At 45.1% G+C, this 20,411-nt stretch overlaps 1 long non-coding RNA gene across 3 annotated transcripts; it reads left to right on the forward strand.

Annotated features, from left to right (window-relative positions):
- Positions 1 to 4,340: 4,340 nt before the first annotated feature.
- Positions 4,341 to 13,934, forward strand: LOC308477396. 3 transcript variants are annotated; one of them, XR_013986537.1, is made up of 3 exons: positions 4,341 to 4,509; positions 12,462 to 12,565; positions 13,519 to 13,934. It is a non-coding gene; the product is annotated as an uncharacterized lncRNA (long non-coding RNA). The 3 variants fall into 3 exon arrangements; XR_013986538.1 differs by lacking the exon at positions 4,341 to 4,509 and adding an exon at positions 8,853 to 8,989; XR_013986539.1 differs by lacking the exon at positions 4,341 to 4,509 and adding an exon at positions 10,836 to 10,893.
- The last annotated feature ends 6,477 nt before the right edge of the window (positions 13,935 to 20,411 follow it).

Raw genomic sequence — 20,411 nt, forward strand, 5'->3', positions numbered from 1 at the left:
CAGGCCACACACCCCAAGCCAGCCGAGTGGCTGGCCAAGGGGTGACGTGCCCGGGGATTCCCTCAATTGCGCGGAGGCTGATAGCCAGCCCCCGCACACGTGGAGGGGGCGTGAAGCCCGCAACCCCACCTCCTCTCTAGCTCAGAAGCGGCTTTCCTTCTTATCGTCTTATATATTGAGACACAAGCCCCAGTGAGTCCCAAGGGATGCTTATAAGGCTACAGTACAGACGCAAATCCTGTTTTAAATGCAGTTCCATTACACTGAATAATCCTTATATCTTCCATTTTTTCTATAGCGCTGTCTCCTACTTGATGTTACGGAGAAATACATCTTTCAGTTTTCTGGGGTGCTTTTTCTTTTTTTAAGGAGAAAATTGCAGTTATTTGCTGGGCCGCTGCCTGGTTTTGTGGCTAAAAAGAGGTCTGCAAGGGGCGCCGGTATCAGATGAAGGACACTCATTATAAGGAAGGGCGACGCTGGGGCTAATTCTCATGTCATCTAGATAATGAAGGCAACTCGGCAGGCTCTGCCCTTTGCCTGCCGCATCTCCGTCCCCAAGACCATGCTAGATAAAGGCAATAAAGCAAGATAATAACCCAGGAACCCGTTTGCCAACCTGCAGTCACCTATGGATTTAAGAAGAGGGAGGATGAAAGCTGGGCTAACGTCCTCCTTTCTCACAAGACTTAAGAGGTACCTTTTGCCGTTAACATCAGAGGATAATGAGCAAATGCAGCAGGGACATTGGTTTCCTTTCTTTCTTTTCAACATATTTTATTACCTTTATTGGCACACACCTCTCTAGCATCTGCATACACACTGATCCCACGAGCCCAAAGGTTAGAGGGAAAGAGTCGCGTCCACAAAACAGATTGCTGCTAGTCCTTGGGTCAGTCATGGAGCTGGGTGAATCAACCCCTTTCCAGGTGGCACCGGATGTTGGGAGTCTGGTAAATACATTGCAGAAATGTGCGGAAAGAAAGAGTCTGGTAAGACTGCTGGTTGGAAGGATGAAGAAAGCTTAAGGTGTATCACTCAAAGTCGGGGGAGAAAAGCCATTCCAAGTATAGGTTTTGCCTGCTTCTTGGGAGAAAAGCAATGACAAACCGAGACAGCATCTTAAAAAGCAGAGACATCACCTTGCCAACAAAGGTCCGTATAGTTAAAGCTATGGTTTTCCCAGTAGTGATGTATGGAAGTGAGAGCTGGACCATAAAGAAGGCTGATCGCCGAAGAATTGATGCTTTTGAATTATGGCGCTGGAGGAGACTCTTGAGAGTCCCATGGACTGCAAGAAGCTCAAACCTATCCATTTTTAAGGAAATCAGCCCTGAGTGCTCACTGGAAGGACAGATCGTGAAGCTGAGACTCTAATACTTTGGCCACCTCATGAGAAGAGAAGACTCCCTGGAAAAGACCCTGATGTTGGGAAAGATGGAGGGCACAAGGAGAAGAGGACGAGATGGTTGGATAGTGTTTTTGAAGCTACCAGCATGAGTTTGACCAAACTGCGGGAAGCAGTGGAAGACAGGAGTGCCTGGAGTGCTCTGGTCCATGGGGTCACGAAGAGTCGGACACGACTAAATGACTAAACAACAACAACAACAACAACAAACTGGAGCAAAGAAGCCAGCACAGTTGCATGGAAACTCACACTTGGACTAACTTCATAAAACTTAGGGAAGTGCTGGGTGAGATCCCATGGACAGTAATACTAAAAGGAAAGGGAGTTCATGATGGCTGGGAGTTTGTTAAGAGGGAGATAGTAAAAGCACAACGTCAGGCAATACCAATGAGACGGAAACATGGAAGGTGCCTAAAGAAGCCAGGGTGGCTATCTAAAGAACTTTTAACTGAGTTAAGATTTAAAAAGGATGTGTACAAAAAATGGAAAAGGGGGGAAACCACCAAAGAGGAATTCAAACAAATAGCCAGCATGTGTAGACACAAAGTCAGAAAAGCTAAAGCACAGAATGAACTCAGGCTTGCTAGAGAGGTTAAAAGCAACAAAAAAGGCTTTTATGGGTATGTTCGTAGCAAAAGGAAGAACAAAGAAACAGTGGGGTCACTCAGAGGAGAAGATGGTGAAATGCAAACAGGGGACACAGAAAGGGCTGAACTCCTCAATGCCTTCTTTGCCTCAGTCTTCTCCGATAAAGAAAACAATGCCCGACCTGAAGAATTTGGAGCAAATGATTCAGCAAAGGAAACACAGCCCAGAATAACTAAGGAGATAGTACAAGAATACTTGGCTAGTTTAGATGTATTCAAGTCTCCAGGGCCAGATGAACTGCATCCAAGAGTATTAAAAGAACTGGCAGATGTGATCTCAGAACCACTGGCAGTCATCTTTGAGAATTCCTGGAGAACAGGTGAAGTCCCGGCAGACTGGAGGAGGGCAAATGTTGTCCCTATTTTCAAAAAGGGGAAAAGAGAGGACCCAAATAATTACCGCCCAGTCAGTCTGACATCAATACCAGGGAAGATTCTGGAGCAGATCATTAAGCAAACAGTCTGTGAGCACCTAGAAAGGAATGCTGTGATCACCAATAGTCAGCATGGATTTCTGAAAAATAAGTCATGTCAGACTAACCTGATCTCGTTTTTTGACAGAATTACAAGCCTGGTAGATGAAGGGAACGCAGTGGATGTAGCCTACCTTGATTTCAGCAAGGCATTTGACAAGGTGCCTCACGATATCCTTGTAAAGAAGCTGGTAAAATGTGGTCTTGACTATGCTACCACTCAGTGGATTTGTAACTGGCTGACTGACCGAACCCAAAGGGTGCTCATCAATGGTTCCTCTTCATCCTGGAGAAGAGTGACTAGTGGGGTGCCACAGGGTTCTGTCTTGGGCCCGGTCTTATTCAACATCTTTATCAACGACTTGGATGATGGACTCAAGGGCATCCTGATCAAATTTGCAGATGACACCAAACTGGGAGGGGTGGCTAACACCCCAGAGGACAGAATCACACTTCAAAACAACCTTGACAGATTAGAGAACTGGGCCAAAAGAAACAAGATGAATTTTAACAGGGAGAAATGTAAAGTATTGCACTTGGGCAAAAAAAATGAGAGGCACAAATACAAGATGGGTGACACCTGGCTTGAGAGCAGTACATGTGAAAAGGATCTAGGAGTCTTGGTTGACCACAAACTTGACATGAGCCAACAGTGTGACGCGGCAGCTAAAAAAGCCAATGCAATTCTGGGCTGCATCAATAGGAGTATAGCATCTAGATCAAGGGAAGTAATAGTGTATTCTGCTCTGGTCAGACCTCACCTGGAGTACTGTGTCCAGTTCTGGGCACCACAGTTCAAGAAGGACACTGACAAACTGGAACGTGTCCAGAGGAGGGCAACCAAAATGGTCAAAGGCCTGGAAACGATGCCTTATGAGGAACGGCTAAGAGAGCTGGGCATGTTTAGCCTGGAGAAGAGGAGGTTAAGGGGTGATATGATAGCCATGTTCAAATATATAAAAGGATGTCACATAGAGGAGGGAGAAAGGTTGTTTTCTGCTGCTCCAGAGAAGCGGACACGGAGCAATGGATGCAAACTACAAGAAAGAAGATTCCACCTCAACATTAGGAAGAACTTCCTGACAGTAAGAGCTGTTCGACAGTGGAATTTGCTGCCAAGGAGTGTGGTGGAGTCTCCTTCTTTGGAGGTCTTTAAGCAGAGGCTTGACAACCATATGTCAGGAGTGCTCTGATGGGGTTTCCTGCTTGGCAGGGGGTTGGACTCGATGGCCCTTGTGGTCTCTTCCAACTCTATGATTCTATGATTCTATGATTCTAACTTGGAGGGGAAGAAGGAAGGAACAGAGAAAGAATAAGAGGGGGAAATAGGTTTGAACTTTCATAAAATCATAGAGTTGGAAGAGATCACAAGGGTCATCTCATCCAACCCCCTGCAATGCAGGAATCTCTTTGCCCAACATGGGGCTTGAACCCAAGATCCTGAGATTAAGAGTCCATTGCTCTACTGACTGAGCCTCTTTTATCGCTGCTGCCGCTCTTGGGGGAGCTGCTTCACTGCTGATCCCATTCATTCGTACAGGAGGTTGACAAGGACACCTTGGCAATGCCTCAGTCCCTGTCACTGAGATCTTTCTGGGAGGGGTGCCCGACATGTCTCTCTTTTGCTCTGCGCTGGTGGCAGAAGGGAGGCTACACCTTGTAATCATCATACCCTATTTTTGAGCCTTTTCCTCTCGGCCTAATCTCACATTCACACAGCAGGAAGAACGGGAGGCGAAGTGGCTCCTTCCCTAGGAATGCAGCCCGGTTTCAAGTTGCTGATTTGGTTCTTTTCTTCTCCTTCTCAGAGTTCATGCTGAGGCTGTGCCGGTAGCACCCGCCGTAGCCGTTCGAGCTCGCTGGCCCAGTGGGACTAATTACTGCATTTACAGTAAAACATGCAAGGAAATGTATCTCCCTATCTCTGCATAGCCAAGATTACTGGAGGATAACCTACTACATTACACAGATTAATACTCCAGTGAGTAAATTAATCCTCAGAATTTCACTCACTCCTTGTGGCTTATAAATTTTAATTGGCTCTAAACTGCCACATGAATTTATGTGAATGTCTATTGATGCAGTGGAAGAGATCAGAAATTACTCTATCAGCCTTCGAACCTTCAGGATAAGAGAGCAGGCTACGCTGAGACCAATTTACAAACATATATTAAATGTCCATAAGGTGGGGATTCAAAACTTTTACATATTACATAAATCTCAGAATTAAGAGGAACAAAAGCACTGCAGAGAGGAAGACAAAGGCTGCAATTTAAATGGACATATTTGCTCATTGTAGCTATGCACCGGTGTCTCCCATCAGCACATCACCACAACTGAGTCAGTGATCTCAATTACCTCTTGATTGCTTAGATGGCTTTAAAAAAAATTAAATCAATACAGGATAAGTTTACCAACAGATATTAGTCAGGATAGCTAAACAGAGTATCTCTGTTCAGAGGCAGCATCTGGATGAGCTGAGTGAAATTTAGGGATAGAGAACTCGTGGTCCTCCAGAGCTGGCCAATGTTAGGGGTGGGGGAGCCAACAGCATGTGAGGGGCCACCAGTTCCCCATTCCTAGTGCAGTTTATCTCTCTCCAGTGGGGGCGGGTAGCTCAGATGGCCAACGCAGAGCCACACTCTCCTTTCTCTCTGGGAGAAGGGAGAGTTGTCCCATACCCAAAGGCCTGGCCCTGGCACGGCTTGTCTCCCCGCAGGGCATCTGTCATGGGGGCACCTCGTTGTGCCCTCTTGTGCCCTCGGAATCACATGCCCAGGGCCACCACCCCCACAGCCTCAGGCATGCTATGCCAGTGCTCAGAGAATCTCACTATTCCAACAAAAGAAAGTTCTTAGACTTGACGTCAGGGAGAACAGTTTGGAAACCATTCGTTTCTGTTGAACATATAGGAGTCATGGTTCTCTGTACGCTCCCCCAATCCATGATTTCCTTCTCCTCTCTTCATCCTCATTCTACACCTGCTCATCCTATGGCCCGCCAAGCCAAACACAGTCAACCAGCTTTCTATGGTGCCCTGTCAGGTGCTTGACAATCCCCTATTCTTGCAATTCCAGGCAGACAGCAAAACCAGCAGGTTTCACAAGACCCCCGGGGGCTGCCAAAAAGCACATGGCCAGAGAACCACATTCAGCTTGAAGGGTCAGGTGTTGCGAAAGCCCATTGGAAGAGGTGAAAGGCAATGGGTTGTTGTCACTGGATTTTGTGCCAAGATCTCCCTTGGAAGCTATGGGGGAAGATTTCAGTTGCTACTCATCAGCTTGTTTGAGGTGTGGGTTTTTTTATTATTTAAAAAAGCTGCTAAATTATGGTGATTTTATGGGAAGGAGGCAGTCAGCATGGGGAGAGGAAGAATAAGGATCTGAACAATGTACCGGTAACTGCTTTGGACTTTGGAAGAGAAGGAAAAGAGTAATGATTGTTGATGCTCGTGTTTACTGGAACTGTGCAGACAACCAAGATTATTTGGTTCATTTCTAACTTTAAAAGCTGAGGGTCTTAATTAGTTAGATTAGAATGGCTCATTGACTCTGGTGAGCTTAAGATAGGCTATCAAGCAAACTGCTGGAGACCTTCAATTGCAAGAAAGGGGTCTTGCTTTTTCTTCTCTGCACCACTTTTCTCATCCACTCTAGAAAGATCACCCAGTGCCATCTGTCAGGGCTTGCAACAGGTTCAGATCAAACAGCCAATGCCTTGTGCAGTCATATCATGAAGGATGTCAGCCGGAAAAATGAAGAAAGCATAGCATCATTTGGGCAAGACTAACCTTTGAACGAGACATTTGGGATACTTGTTTGGGAGGAAGATCTCATCTCATGTTTAACCAGCCCCACTCCATCCTCAGTGGTCCCCCTTTTCTCAATGAATGTCTACCCCCATCACTGCCATGGTTTCTAGCTGCCAGGCCTACCTACCATTGCTGCCTTTAGAGCACATCTGAAGCACACTCTTCCCTCAAACTGTCATTTGTTAAGGGTTGCTGGGAACTGTAATTCTGTGAGGGGTAAATTACAATGCCTGAAATTCATCAAGGGAGTTTGTGGTTCACCTCAGGTGTCAAAATGTCTTGGGCCGGCCCTGACTCTCACTGTCGCTGCTGGATGGATTGGTGGGAGTTAGGAGTCCCACAACCTCTGGAGAGCTGCAACCCTGCTCTAAGACATACACAAAAGGCCCTTGGACTTCAAGAGAAGTTTTAACTTTCTGGGGTTCACTGGGCATTACAGATAAATATATGTAACTGAGCCTAAGTGCCTTTGTTTCCTTGTAAGTGAGATAAAATAAAATAAAAAAGCTTTGGGAAGTGGGGCTTTGAGTGTGAAAGTGTCAGGGGAGGTGGTGCATTACCCATTTCTCATACCAAAAGGGTTTCCCCAACTCAGTTAATCGAAGCACTTCTGTACTACAGACAAATGTTGTGGTCTTTAGGTTTTGATGGCAGCCATGGAAGCTCCCAGTGCCTTGTTTTGCAGGCCTTGCATTTATTGTTTCCAAAGCAAGTAAGAACGTTTTTACTCTTTAGTCAGAGATATATAGTCTGAACTCTTAATGTCACCTTAATGTTATTTGTCTGGGCCTAAAGAGCTGAACTCTGAATTGATGGGGTTTTCATTTCCTCTTACTGAGATATATTTAATGCTTCCTGAAACCAGTCAGGCTCAGGATATTTTAATTCAATTGTAACTATGCAAGGCTCTCTACAATTAACTCCACGAAGCAAGACCAGCCAAGTGGGTGCATTACTGCTCCATTTTGAAGTAAAGGTGCAGAGTTACTATAAAAGAGGGATCTGCACAGACAGAACGGGTGGTGCCAGTTGACCTAGGGAAGACATGCTTAAGAAAAGCTGGGAGCCTCACAACACCAGCTATCTTTACAGCTCTAGCAGTGAATAGAGATAAAAGAATCTGCCAATTTTGGTTTCTCCTGGTTTCTCTTTTTTTTCCCAACCATAAACTCAATTTGCCACATTTCCACATCAGTTTGCTAGAAAAAGAAAGCTGTGATGAGAAAAATTGTCAGCATATTCTCATCCTAATACATGCAATTGTTTTCTTACTCCATGTATTTTTACCTAATACGTGCATGTTTGCAAGCCGTTTTCCCATATGTAATGCACTTCTGCATATTATTTTCACAAAGGTATGCATTTGATAAGTTTTTAAATGGTCTTCTTGCAAACTCTCCAAAGGTCAGGTTCACGTGCTTTCCCATACACCAGTCAGAAAAGTTGCATGGGCAGTAAAATTTAGCTTTGTGATAAAAATGCCTAGCTTATTGGTATAGGCGCTCAAGAACGGCTGGTGAGAGCCATGCGGCTGAGCTGGAGCAAGTAGCTCAGACCTGTTCACACGCTGAATTATAAAGTAAACTGAATACAACAATAGGCTTGATTACCTATATCCTCCCAAGGCAAGGAAAAGTGACAAAGCTAAGCCTGGTAGAACAGCTTACTCTATGGTGTTAACCCCTTCATGCATTAATTAGACTTATGTAGCTTATATGAGGCTGGTTGTCCACAGGAAGAGCGAGCGACTAGGCAGTGGCAAGAGGAAGAATGTAAGATCATAAGAATAGCCTTCTGGCTTTGGCCAATGAGCCATCTAGTCTAGCATCCTGTTCTCACAGTGGCCAACCAGATGCCTGTGGAAAAGCAAGGAGCAGGAAGAAGTGGACCCACCCAGGTTTGGGGGTCCACCAAGATCATTTTGCCCAAACACCTTCACAAAAGATCCTGAAACTAACACTGACTATACATAAGCAGACCAAAGTGAGCAGGAGTCCCACCCATCCATCTGGGGGGACGGAAGTATCCTGGGCTGCTTCTGTTTCCTGCTCGACTGGTTGACCAACTCCCAGTCCATCCCTGGTGGGAGAAGAAAGCTAACATTTTTACTGGGAGGGTTTCTCACTTTCTTCCATTTTTGTGACTTATGAGGCACACAGCCATGCGATAGAAATCTCATCGCTTACCCTTATCTAAAGGATATCCTCTAATTTGATAGGAAAGTGCAGGAGTGTTTTGAAAAATAGATCTCAGCACAATTTACTGCAGATGCCCTTCAAGCCTCTGCCGGAGGAATCATTTATCAAATATGCGAGAACATGTCACAGCAAGGATTTCTGAGCCTTATCCTAAATTGCGCTTCATATATGGATTAATGAATGAAGTAATAAATCAGGAAAGATTGCTGGTAGCTCTTGGTTCACCGGCTCTTGTGGCTTCCTTTCGCAGCATCCTCTCCTGCAAGGCAGCGAGGCAGAGGGTGCTGGGAGTGAGAGGACTGAAATGTATCGGGTTTCCTCTTTGTACTGAAGATCGCCAGTCCTGTTGGCCCTTTCTCTTTGGCTGAAGATCAAGTTAACACTTGAGAAGCCGTGAGACTGGTCAGGAGCAGGGCCGGATTTAGGTTTGATGAGGCCCTAAGCTACTGAAGGTAATGGGGCCCTTTATATGTCCAGCTGTCCTTTGTCAACAACAAATTGTCGCTGTTTTTTGTGATGAATATATGCTATTTGGTAATAGGTATCTAAAGCCATTTGCAACCAATCCATGCAGAATGTAGGCACCCTATACAGTGGTACCTTGGGTTACATACGCTTCAGGTTACAGACTCCGCTAACCCAGAAATAGTGCTTCAGGTTAAAAACTTTGCTTCAGGATAAGAACAGAAACTGTGCTCCGGCGGAGCGGCAGTAGCAGGAGGCCCCATTAGCTAAAGTGGTGCTTCAGGTTAAGAACAGTTTCAGGTTAAGTACGGACCTCTGGAACGAATTAAGTACTTAACCCGAGGTACCACTGTATATAGGATGGAGCAAACCAGTGATATTTTAGGGAGCAGGCTAGCAGGAGGGGCCCATGGCTTACAACATAGGAGCCCACACAACACGAAACTGTTGCTGTATGTAGGTTTTATTTTATTTGTTTTTTATCTTATATTTTGGAAATGTACATCCAGGTGTTTTTTCCTTTAAATTTTTAGGGTACCCCCAAGAGAGTGGGGCCCCAAGCTATAGCTTGTTTAGCTTATACAGTGGTACCTTGGGTTAAGTACTTAGTTATTTCTGGATGTCCGTTCTTAACATGAAACTGTTCTTAACCTGAAGCACCACTTTAACTAATGGGGCCTCCTGCTGCTGCTGCGCCGCTGGAGCACAATTTCTGTTCTCATCCTGAAGCAAAGTTCTTAACCCGAGGTACTATTTCTGGGTCAGTGGAGTCTGTAACCTGAAGCATATGTAACCTGAAGTGTATGTAACCCGAGGTACCACTGTACGTAAATCTGGCACTGGTCAGGAGGCACACCCAGTCTTTACCGTACTTTTCCTATCTAAGGTTAAAGCTTTTTAAAAATGGTTCTGCCTGTCTGCAGCCGAAACCAACAAAGGGCTACTACCACCCATGACAAGGATAGCTGTGCAGGGACCGGAATCTTAGCTGCACCGGGTTTGCCGAAGAATGAATGCTCTTACCTCTTGAATGTGTGTGCCATCCTCGGCTTTGCCACATCCACTGGCAATGTGTTCCTCAAGTGCCTGTCCACCCACTGCCACGTTTTGCCCTTTAGGGCAAAACCAGAAAGCAAGACACAGTTTACTTCTTCTTCTTTTTAATCATTTTTATTGGTTTTACAAATACAAAGCACAAATAAACACAAACTAGTAAAAACAAATCTGTATAAGGAGATTCTCCAAATCTCGAGACTTCCCCCCCTCCATCCCCTCCATGGAGTCTTCCTTTACGCATCTACATCCGTACTCCAGTTTTTATATCAAACCATATTGTCCATGGGATGCAGGTGGCGTTGTGGGTTAAACCACAAAGCCTAGGGCTTGCCGATCAGAAGGTCGGCAGTTCGAAACCCCGCAATGGGGTGAGCTCCTGTTGCTCGGTCCCAGCACCTGCCAATCTAGCAGTTCGAAAGCACATCAAAGTGCAAGTAGATAAATAGGTACCACTCCGGCAGGAAGGTAAATGGCGTTTCCATGCGCTGCTCTGGTTCGCCAGAAGCGGCTTAGTCATGCTGGCCACATGACCCGAAAGCTGTACGCCGGCTCCCTCGGCCAGTAAAGCGAGATGAGCGCCGCAACCCCAGAGTCGTCCGCGACTGGACCCAATGGTCCTATATTTTCCTATATTTACCTATATTGTCCATAGTGTTGCTTTCACTACAAGTGAGTCAAAATCCTGCTCTTTTTCCCATCTGCTTACAGCAGTCTCCTAATTAACATAAGTTTCCCTATTCTTTTATAAAGTTTTTATCCTTTTTTATCGTTTTATCCTCCAGTCAGCTTTGCCATCTCGGCACAGTCCATCAGCTTGGTTTGCCATTCTTCTCTGGTAGGGACTTTGTCTTCTTTCCAGCTCTGGGCTAATAACATCTGGGCGGCAGTTGTTCCATACATAGAGAGTCTTTTCTGCTCCTTTGGTATGTCGATACCTGCAATTCCTAATAAAAAAGGCTTCTTGTTTCTTAACAAAGGTTATGTTAAGTTTTTTTTTTTTTTTCATTTCATCATGTATGATCTCCCGGAAAGCTTTTATTACCTTACAAGTCCACACCACATATGATAAAAGGTACCTTCTTTTTCTTTACCTTTCCAGCAGATATTTGAACTTGTCTTATACATTTTTACTAACTTAAAGGTAAAGGGACCCCTGACCATTAGGTCCAGTCACGGATGACTCTGGGGTTGTGGCGCTCATCTCGCTTTATTGGCCGAGGGAGCTGGTGTACAGCTTCCAGGTCATGTGGCCAAAATGACCAGAGCAGCGCATGGAAACGCTGTTTACCTTCCCGCCGGAGCCATACCTATTTATCTACTTGCACTTTGATGTGCTTTCGAACTTCTAGGTTGGCAGGAGCAGGGACCAAGCAACGAGAGCTCACCCCGTCACGGGGATTCGAACCGCCAACCTTCTGCTCGGCAAGCCCTAGGCTCTGTGGTTTAGACCACAGCGCCACCTGCGTCCCTTTTTTGCTAACTTAGTAGGAGTCAAATACCACCAGTACATTATTTTCATATAATTTTCCTTCAATGCCATAAATTCAAAGCCATAAATTTCAAATCTGATTTCCATAACCTTTCCCAATCTGCCGTCTGAACATTATGTCCCAAATCCTTTGCCCAGTGTAGCATTACTGACTTGATCTGATCAAGACGCAGTTTACTTCTGAGTGAGCAACTGGGTAGAAAACAGCCTTGACTCTTTCCCATATAAGTAAACGTGATCGCAACTTACCTTCACAAAATTGGGGAGGAGGACAGGTTCCCTTTGGCTATGGACCTGAAAAGCAGGCATCACACCGGAAGCATGAGGGTGAAGCAAGATGGATGGCTGACCCAGTGTTCGACTTCACAAATGTTATATTAATTTTGAAGATGGGGAGGAGTCAGAAGCATCCTAAGCAAAGTGGCTGCCTCAGGCAGCAATTTTCTCGACACCAAAATCTATATATGCATAAAATCACAATCATCTTACCCTGCATCTAAGGTGTTCACTGCAATTTCCTTCTTTATTTTTTTATTTTATTCTTACCATAAACCTATGTGGCAGGTTTGGTTGAGCATAGGGATGAGGTGGGAATGCGACTCGGTTTGCATTGAAAGGCGAACCTCCTTAATTCACACTTCCCAAAAGGATATGAGAACCTAAAGGCAGCTGTCCCTCAAAATTTGCACTTTTCTGAATTTTGCACTGCAGTTCTCTAGCTAAGTAATACATACAAAAATACATATGTACTGCAGTGAAGTGTGCATAAAATGTTGCTGAAAATATTGCACAATATCATTGTTTTGCAAAAATGTTTGTGTTGGGCAGAATTGCACACGTGTATTAAGAGAAATTCACACTGAAAAAAGCTGATTTATTGGCATGATCTTTATCTTTTCTTTTCTTTTTTAAAGACTCTCAAGCTGATGGGGAAATGTGAAGGACTGAACCTAAGTGAGGAAAAACGAAGAACTGAAGAAAACCAAGACAGAGATTCACACATTCCTAGCTGCCTGAGGTAAACTTGATGGCTGAACAGAGATACATCATTTTTATTCACTACACCACACTTTCGAAGACAATGCAGAATGACAGCTTATGGGAGGCTGCTCCAAAGGATAGGTGCCTGATTCCACTATCATACGGAACGGAACTGCTTATAAGATATTATCTGCTGGAGGCCCAGGAAGGCAGCCATGATCCAAACCTCCAGCCAGCGGTTCTCAACCTCTGGGTCCCCAGATGTTGTTGGACTACAACTCCCATCATCCCTGAGCTCTGGCCTTGCTAGCTGTGGGCCCTAGCCAAAACCAGGAGCCATACAAAGGAGTTTGGAAGCACTTGATCTCTCAAGAAGTTAAAACCAAAGCTGCTAAATTACTTTGATTTACTCCTCTGTGTTTACGTGGCCCCTCTTTACATGCAGTAATTTAGCCCTTGGAAGGAAGCAAAGGCAATGTTACAACCATAAAAAAAAATACACTGGACTTGGTAGTTGTCTGGGACTTAACTATTCCTGAGACTAAAAACCAATGCTTTTGTCTAAAGTTAGCTTTGCTGGTGTGGCATTGATCAAGCTGTCTAGAAATAGTAAGAACATGGAAGTCATGATGTTTTGTTTATTAATTATTATTTTACCCTTCCCTTCCTCTCAAAAGAGCCCAGGGCAAAATATCATCATCATCATCATCATCATCATCATCATCATGTGGTTATTTTGAAGATGGAGAGCACTGTGGAGGCATTTCCAATAGTCAATATCAGGGGATCATATGCTGTTTCTATGGAAATTGCTTGTGAGCTGGCGGGCGGATCATTACCTAGCTGCTAGGGGTGTGCAAAATCCCACAACTCTGCCCCAAGCACCAGACAGGTTTTGTTTTCGTCTCTCTCTCTCTCTCTCTCTCTCTCTCTCTCTCTCTCTCTCTCTCTCTCATTTGCATCCCTTCTCTTTTATCCGCATGTAAACAGGAGCGCCATGTTCTGACAGGTTGTCACCAGCCTCATCTTTATCCTGAGGGCTACTACTGTGAAGTACAACTGCTCCCGACAGTCCCTTTCATCTTGTCTACACAGAGTTAAGGAAGAGGCTGAAAGATTTCACCGCGAGAAGCATGTAAAGCCCACTTTAGCATTAATGCGACAACCCTGGAAGAAGCGGAATGAGAAAGCCCCCAAGTGTGGCATCCGTCGCGGGAGCCTTAAGTTTGTCACAAAACAGGCTGCCTCCACACTTAATGCCGCACGTCTCCAAAGGGCTTGGTTATCATATCAAGTGTTTGTTTTGTTCCCTCAGCTCATCTGTGTTTGTTGTGAGGGAAGGAAAGGTGAAGAAGAAAACTCCTCGAGGAACGGCAGAGGAGCCAAATAAACATCCTTTTAAAGTATTCCCACCCACCCCGCCTTGCATCGTCGAAGCTTCATAATCTCAGGGAGGCTAGAAATCAGGATTGCCACAGTTCCCCCACATCGGTTGCCTCCCGCAGAAGGAACACAGCTTGGCGATAATTTAAAATCAGAGATAGCATGGGGTTAGTTGCCTGGTATTTGTTCCAGGGTTGCTTTGTTAACATTATGAGAGTTCCTAGTCCTTGTTGTGGTTGTGGAGCATCTGAGTAGGTTTCCATCCTGGTTGAGGGCTTTCTCTCCCCAACTAGCTCAGGGCATTTTCAGAAGTGACAGTGGGAGCACTTACTGTCACAGAGCGTTTGTAAATGTGGTTAATGGCAAGATGGCACACAAGAGAAATCTATAAATCATATCATTCCAGTCCAGTGCATGGCCTGAAGGACCCATGAAGCATTACCTCCTGCTGAACCTGGAGAGGAGACCACCTTGGATCATTCATGCTCCCTGCCTTGAGCTCTATTAAGGAAAGGTGGGCTAGAATCGATAAAAAGAATAGCCAAAGTAGCTTTTTGCTTTAACCATCACATTAAATTGCTTCAGAGGAGGTTGTTGGCGGTGGGGGTCAAACCAAGGCACATTTAGCTTAGCTGGATCAACCACAAAAGGAATAGGATCATAGGAGGAGCTGGGATGCAAAGGGCAACCAGGCAAGGACTGTTAATAATCTGTGCATACCATCAGTGTGTAGAAGGAGACTCACACTCCCAGTGGCCCTGCACCTCCACATGCAGGTGTTACCTTCAGACAGTCTTCCATGTGTTCAGAGTAAGTGCAGAGGAGGGAGTGGGTCCAGGTTTCTTGGTCCCAATCCCGATATCCAGCCCTATCCATGCATTCCGTGTGACATATGCAAAGGGTTTCACACATAGGACAGGACACACACATAAACTCCTCGCTTTGTAGTGTTGTACCCAAGCAGGGCCAGATTTAGGTCTTTTGTGGCCCTAAGCTACTGAGGGTAATGGGGCCCCTTATATGTCCAGCTGTCCTTTGTCAACAACAAATTGTCACTGTTTTTTGTGTTGAATATATGCTATGTGGTAATTTATGGACCTAATAGGCATCTAAAGCCATTTGCACTTAACAAAATATGTACAGTATTTTATGAAAGTAATTGTTGAAAAGTCCCGTTGCTCGGTCCCTGCTCCTGCCAACCTAGCAGTTCGAAAGCACGTCAAAGTGCAAGTAGATAAATAGGTACCACTCCGGCGGGAAGGTAAACGGAATTTCTGTGCGCTGCTCTGGTTTGCCAGAAGCGGCTTTGTCATGCTGGCCACATGACCCGGAAGCTCTCAATAAAGCGAGATGAGTGCCGCAACCCCAGAGTCAGTCACGACTGGACCTAATGGTCAGGGGTCCCTTTACCTTTACCTTTTACCATGCAGAATGTAGGCACCCTATATATAGAAATGAGCAAACCAGTGATATTTTAGGGAGCAGGCTAGCAGGTGGGACCCATTTCTTACATCATAAGAACCTACACAACACAAAACACTGTTGCTGTATGTAGGTTTTGTTTTATTTGTTTTTTATCTTATATTTTGGAAATGTACATCCAGGGTTTTTTCCTTTCATTTTTTAGGGGGGCTCCAAGGGAGTGGGGCCCTAGGTTATAGCTTGTTTAGCTTATATGTAAATCCGTCACTGTACCCAAGCATGGATGGTGAAGGGCAAGGCAGGCAGAGCTGACGGGAAGGGTAGGGGAGACATGTGTTTGCATCACGTTATGTTGCTTTGCCCGACCCAAATCCAATAGGTGAACCACAACACAGCAATCTTTCAAACCTAGTGCTTCTCCGGATTTCGCAAAGCAGTTCTCCATCCAAAAGATGTGAACTGGGGGGGGGGGAGCACATGTAAGGTGAAAGCGCACATTAAAATGTACCTGTTAGCAGAAAGAATGAACCAAAATGAATTCCATTTAGAGAAAATTGCTTGCCAAATGTATACATTAGGCCCAGTTCACATATTATGATACACGTGGAGAAAAACGCATTTGCATTTTCCTACAGCCTTTTTTAAAAAAAGAATTGCAAATGTATGTGTAAGTGAGGCAAACTGAATTTAAGATAGGAAAAATCTGAAACTCTTGGATATGGCTGTCCCTAGCTGAGGGTGAGGCAAGGAGACATGGTCCTTCTCCCCTATCTATAGACATGGAAGACTGTCTGAAGTGGACTTTTGTCTGCCCAGAATCTAGGGGGCTACAAGTAGCTCACAAGTACATAAATTGTGTGGGCCTGGGGCCCTTTTCTGGGCTGAGAGCTGAGAATGGAGAGCTAACAGATGCAATGACTGGGCACATGGAGCCAATCAGTATGTAGTGACTGGGGACAGCAGACAAGTTCTCAATCTCTACTCTACAGGTATTTCCACACTGTCAGGGTGGGATTCAATTGTTGTTGTTGTTGTTGTTGTTTAGTCGTGTCCGACTCTTCGTGACCCCATGGGCCAGAGCACGCCAGGCACTTCTGTCTTCCACTGCCTCCCACAGTTTGGTCAAACTCATGCTGGTAGCTTCGAGAACACTGTCCAATCATCTCATCCTCTGTCGTCCCCTTCTCCTTGTGCCCTCCATCTTTCCCAACATCAGGGTCTTTTCCAGGGAGTCTTCTCTTCTCATGAGGTGGCCAAAGTATTGGAGCCTCAGCTTCACGATCTGTCCTTCCAGTGAGCACTCAGGGCTGATTTCCTTCAGAATGGAGAGGTTTGATCTTCTTGCAGACCATGGGACTCTCAAGAGTCTCCTCTAGCACCATAATTCAAAAGCATCAATTCTTTGGCGATCAGCCTTCTTTATGGTCCAGCTTTCACTTCCATACATCACTACTGGGAAAACCATAGCTTTTACTATATTCAATTACATAACGCCAAATACATGTTGTGTGCAATTCTAGTTGCTTGGAAGGCCTCACACAACAAACCTGCTTCATCCAAAGATCAGACTTTTTTCAATAATGAAAGGGTTGGATGATACACTGGAAAGTGCAAGACATGACCCTCGCTTAGACACATTATCCAACCTCCAACAAACAAATCAGAACAAATCAAACAGCCTACTTCAGTCTAATGTCCCTGCAAGCAAATCAGGATGGATGCTCAATTAGAAGGTCACAGGGATGCTCCTTTTCATGTTGATAGTGTGTTGATGTATCACACAATCGTCCTGGAGGAACAGCCCAAACACCCTAGGTGCAACTCAGGATAGATACACCTTCTGAAAGGGTTAAAGGTAAAAAGGTAAAGGACCCCTGGGCAGTTAAGTCCAGTCAAAGGTGCTTATGGGTTGCGGCGCTCATCTTGCTTTCAGGTCGAGGGAGCTGGTGTTTGTCCACATACAGCTTTCCAGTCAGGTGGTCAGCAGGACTAAACCACTTCTGGCACAATGGAACACCGTGATGGAAACCAGAGCACACGGAAATGCCGGTTACCTTCCTGCCACAGTGGTACCTCTTTATCTACTTGCACTGGCATGCTTTCGAACTGCCAGGTTGACAGGAGCTGGGACATAGGATTTGAACCACCGTGGCGGGATTTGAACCACCAACCAGCAGAAATCAGAGGGTGTTAAGGTATGGCAAAGGAACTCTGCTGTGATGATGGTGCCAAGAATATTTCTCTGCTTTAAATGGTGGTTGGGCCTGTCAAAATAAGCTCCTCTCCGCCTTAATGACAAATCAAAACAAAGAAAAGAAAAAAGGGACACTAGACTCTTGCTGAATGCCTTTATTTACTCTCTCATCTGCCCTAGCATCTGCATATCCCAAGTTTCAGGGAGGAAGCACCGTGTGTGTGTGTGTGTGTGTGTGTGTGTGTGATAACACCCTGGTTCTAATGGCTTAATCCTCTAGGTAAGGATGGGAAAACGTGATGGAGGGGTGGGAGAGACGAAAAAACCACATACGCACATACAACTTTCGAGCAAATGGGCTTGAATATTCATTAAACAACATTTAAATTAAAAACCCCAAACTCTGAAAAGCAGCAGCATATGGCCTGCTTTATTTCGCATAAACCGAAGAGGAGGTTGTGCCATTAGTTTCTGCAGACATAACGTTCATTACAAATTAAGTATGTTTTCCTTTAGGGACTGCGCCTCCATTTCAATAAGCTACTATTCCCTGCAAAGGGAGCTTGGTAGACTTTGCATGTGAAGTACTCTCAACAAAGCTCTTCAAAATGTAAACAAAATTCCCATCAATCTGCTGCTGCCGGGGGGGGGGGAGAGATTGGGGAGGGGAGAAATGAACAAATGAAACTCTTTTAATAGCATTTTTTAAAATATAAAAAAGAAAGGCTTTCAATGGGCAATATTTCATCATGGATTGGTAGGTTCTGTTATCCTTCTGCTAAGCCCTCTCTCCCCAAACACACATACATCCTCCCATTGGATATTTTAGAAGCAGTCGTTCCTTGTTGCAGAGTTATGGAGTCCCCTGCTGGATATATACCTGCTTTGCTCCCGTTGAAAATGTATTTTAGTCCCTTTTGTAAATCTCACAACATTTTGAGGGTACCCAGGAGCCTGAAATTTGGCATGCAAGTAGTCCAACATCAGAAGACTCCTGCTGGATCAATCCAAAGACCCATCTAGTCCAGCATCCTCTTCTCCCAGTGGCCAGCCAGAAGCCCCAGTGGGGAAAAACACAAGCAGCACTTTCCCTACCTGCAATAGCCGGCAACCGGTATGCAGATAGACTGCCTCTGACAGTGGATTCCCGATATTAAAAAGGTAAAGGGACCCTTGACCATTAGGTCCAGTCATGACCGACTCTGGGGTTGCGGCGCTCATCTCGCTTTATTGGCCGAGGGAGCTGGCGTACAGCTTCCAGGTCATGTGGCCAGCATGACTAAGCCACTTCTGGTGAACCAAAGCAGTGCACGGAAACGCCGTTTACCTTCCCGCCGGAGTGGTACCTATTTATCTACTTGCACTCTGACATGCTTTCGAGAACTGTCTAAAAATTGGGACATGTTTCATATCAGTTGATAGGTGGCCATGGCCCACAAGACCGAATGCTCCATCATGCAAAGAAAGTATGACCTTTCCTTGGTTCATGTTTGCTTTTTGAAAGGAAGCATAACTTCACACTGAGTCATTGCATTGCTTTTTAAGAGTGTTTGAGCCCTCTCAAAGCATGGAGGGAAGAAAAGGAATTCAGAAGGGTCTGAAACTAGGTTTGTACTTTGCCGAGTTGGGTTTGTGCCTTGCTCTGCTGAGTGCACGCATCTCAACAAGCTAAGCAAAAATTTTCGTTGCGTCAAGCCTGTAGCGGCACCTGGACATAATTTGCTTTCTAAAGACAGTTCTCCTGTAGTATGTACCCCTCAAACACTCTACATTTTTTCTTTTCTTTTCTAATAATCCAAGTCATTTCTGTAAAATGATTGTAAATACGAAACGGACAGTGAAGATGCAGTGGAACAAAGTTTAAAAAAGGTAAAGGACCCCTGACAGTTAAGTCCAGTCACGAATGACTCTGAGGTTGCGGCGCTCATCTTGCTTTACAGGCCGAGGGAGCCGACGTTTGTCCGCAGACAGTTTTTCCAGGTCATGTGGCCAGCATGACTAAGCCGCTTCTGGTGAAACTCAAGCAGCGCACAGAAATGCTGTTTACCTTCCCACTGGAGCGGTACCTATTTATCTACTTGCACTTTGATGTGCTTTCAAACTGCTAGGTTGGCAGGAGCTGGGACCGAGCAACGGGAGCTCACCCCGTCACGGGGATTCGAACCACCAACCTTCCGATCGGCAAGCCCAAGGCTCAGTGGTTTAGACCACAGCGCCACCTGCGTCCCGGAACAAAGTTAGCCGCAGGAATATTGACCACGTCGCCGTTTCTAATTGCGCTTCCTCTACAGATAATAGTCTGAAAGAAAACCTGATGTTCAAAGGCAGTCTATTAAAAATAGTAAAATGTGAAAAACAACCTTATAAGATGATAGCAAGGCCTGGCCTTAACAAAGAAGCCTGAAGTAGGGCAGCTATCACTAAGATTGCAGCCTCTGCAGATGACAGATGTAGCAAGGTCAGCAGGAGATATGAAGGTGTCTTCAACACACAGTAGGAACAGCATTAAAAGCCTCCAATTCATCAATACCTTCCACATAATTGCTTCACCTCCCACAGGAAAAAGGGTTACCCACAGTATCATCACAGCACGAAGCTTGCAAAACTCAGCATGGTTTTTGGGTTGTTGTGGGGTTTTTAAATCCAGGTTATGAAAGGCTGATACTTATTTGGGCTGTGCTTTAAACACACATTTGTTCTGAAGAACACATTTGATTTTCAAACTGGGAGAATGTGAAAAGGAGATACATAGAATTGTTTGTAATACTTTGATTTTTCCATTTCATTCTTTAAAATCTTCAAACGAAGTCCTTGGCGAACCTTTAAAAAAGTCTGTAACGCAGGCCAGGATGAGAGGCATCCCACAGGTTTATGGGTGAGCTGA

Source organism: Podarcis pityusensis (genome assembly GCF_964106645.2).
Source record: "Podarcis pityusensis genome assembly, chromosome: 5".
Lineage (NCBI taxonomy): Eukaryota > Metazoa > Chordata > Lepidosauria > Squamata > Lacertidae > Podarcis > Podarcis pityusensis.